Below are 2,576 nucleotides of genomic sequence, written 5' to 3'. Positions count from 1 at the left end.
CATATATATATGAAAATACATATATATATATTTTCATATATATATATATATATATATATATATATAGTATTTTGATTATATTCATCCCCACTACTTCCTTTTTGTCATTACCATTTTTGCTGATCCCTTCTTCCTGACTAGTCCCTCTTCTAGAGAAAATATTTTGTGTTGCTACAACAGAAATCCTAGGACTTGATAATTTATAAAGACTGGAGGGTTACTTCTTTCTGGCTGCAGCAGCTGGGAGAGCGGGCCCTGCACCTTGTTTGGGCAGCACAGTAGACTCTGGTGGTGGTGGTGTGTGGCCACTCAGGACCAGCTCTCCTGCCTCCTGCAAGTGGTGAGGGGTGGGATGGGGGATGGAGGAATATCTCTCCCTTACCCATGACACTGCACTGCACAAAGGAGTATACTGTGTGACACAGCATGACACACTGCAGCTTCTATCACAAGATTTTTGTTTTGTTTGTTTTGTTTTATTTTTTGTTTTCTTTTGAGGGGGAGGTGAGTGGGATTGGAATGCATAATGTGAAATTCACAAAGAATCAATAAAGTGTGTGTGTGTGTGTGTGTGTGTGTGTGTGTGTGTGTGTGTGTGTTTAAAGAAGGTAGTTTATTTCTCTCAATCCTGGAGGCTGCAAGCTCAAGATGTGCATGTATTATTTACATTAATGATTAACCCCTAGTGACCAATAATGCATCAGTGTCACATGAAGAGGAGTGTGCGCCCTGTGGCCTGGCTCTGGCTGGTGGCCTTATGAGCTGCTCTCGTCAGTGTCATTGGGTCTAATTCATCTCTTTTTGAATGCAGGTGGAGCCACTACCACGATGCTGATTTTTGTGAAGACTCTTGTGGGGAAGACCATCACGCTTGAAGTTGACCCTTCCAACACTATAAAAAAAAAAAAAAATGCAAAGGCCAAGATCCAGGATAAGGAAGGAATTCCGCCTGATCGTCAGAGTCGATCGTTGCTGGTAAGCAGCTGGAAGATGACCATACTTTGTCTGACTACAACATTCAAATGGAGTCCACCCTTCATGTTGTGTTGAGATTTCATGGTGGTGAAAGAGGAGGAAGAGGTCTTACGCCATTCCCAAGAAGAAAAGTCATAAGAGGAATAAGGCTAAGTCGGCTGTGCTGAAATGCTATAAGGTGGATGAAAATGGCAGAGTCAGCCAACCTCGTCGGGAGTGTCCTTCTGATGAGTGTGGTGCTGGAGTTCTCATGACTAACCACAGGTGTTACTGTGGCAAGTGCTGTCTGGCTTACTGCTTCAACAAACCAGAAGGCAAGTAGCTGTGTATGAATTCATCAAAGGAAGGAACTGAAAAACTAAACCAAACAAGCAGACAACAAAAAACAAAACAAAAGAAAGAATAAGAGCACACGTCCCCTGGAATCCAGGTCCAACTTTCTATGCTTCCCATGTCTTCCCCTCTCTGCCTGAATATGTGCCTGCCCAAAGGCTGCTGTCCAAATCTGCTTGTCCCATTGTCTATGTCAGTCCCTGTGTGTTTCTGTGTCTTCCTGTTGTATGAGCTGTATGTGTCTGTCCCTAACAAAAGGCTTCTCTCTGTATTTATTGGATGGCATAGATAACATCACAGCATGGTGTGGGGGAGGAACAGGATAATTTACAGAAATCTATAACGGAGATTTACAAGGGATTAAGACACCGACTCCAGCTGATCTCAACTGGCTCAGATAACAAACATCATTGTTTATCAGCTAGTATCCATGCTTCAGCCTTTATGGTAGATCTTAGGAAGTGGCTTTCAGATTCTGTATTTGCGACTTTCAGCAAATGAGTTATATGCATTATCTCTCTCAGGGGCATGGAAGAGCACGTAACATAAAATCACAGCTATGTGTTAGCTTAGGATTGTGTGGAAACTCCAAGGCATGTACGTTTGATTGTTACATTAAACTCAAGTTAAACAAACAGTCTGAGTACATAGTAGGCCAGCAGTCTTAAGCCTTAAGTGACTTCGAGGTGTATTATTACTACTGGCTGTGAGGTCCAGCCAAAGTTTCAGTCTCTTGTGTAAGGGATAGTTACAGAATATTGCATCACCTCAAAGATTAGGTTTACAAGGAGTAGGGATTGGTGAAAGGAGTGCCTTTCTTGGTACATCATAAAGGAGTAGAAGGCAGAGAACAAGAGTGTGTGTGGGCTTCTAGTTCTTTGTGTGTGTGCATGCATGCATGTGTGTGTATGTATGCATGTGAGTTCATTTGCATGTGTGTGTCTGTGTGTGAATGTGTGCACTGCATGTGTGTGTGTGCATGTGAGTGCATGTGCATATGTTCATGAAGGTAAAGGCTAGAGGTCAACAGTGGATATCTTTCTCGGTTCTCTATACCTCAGTTTTCAAGACAGGGCTTCTCATTGAATTCAGAACTTATAGATTCAACTATGATAAATGGACAATTACCTTCAGCGATCCTTCAAATTCCCAAGCTCTGTGTTCACTATCATGCGAAGGGACCCTGATATTGCGGCCTCTTGTGAGGCTATGCCAGTGCCTGGCAAACACAGAAGTGGATGCTCACAGCCAGCTATTGGATGGAACAC

The 2,576-nt window shown here is 42.9% G+C and overlaps 1 pseudogene; it reads left to right on the top strand.

The window, feature by feature from the left end:
• The first annotated feature begins 828 nt into the window (after positions 1-828).
• On the top strand, positions 829-1,297 carry LOC110338967 (annotated as a pseudogene).
• Positions 1,298-2,576: the final 1,279 nt, after the last annotated feature.

This window comes from Mus pahari, chromosome 22, assembly GCF_900095145.1.
Source record: "Mus pahari chromosome 22, PAHARI_EIJ_v1.1, whole genome shotgun sequence".
Taxonomy (NCBI): Eukaryota; Metazoa; Chordata; class Mammalia; order Rodentia; family Muridae; genus Mus; species Mus pahari.
The sequence above is the reverse complement of the archived record's forward strand: the minus strand, read 5'-3'. Positions and strand labels throughout refer to the sequence as shown.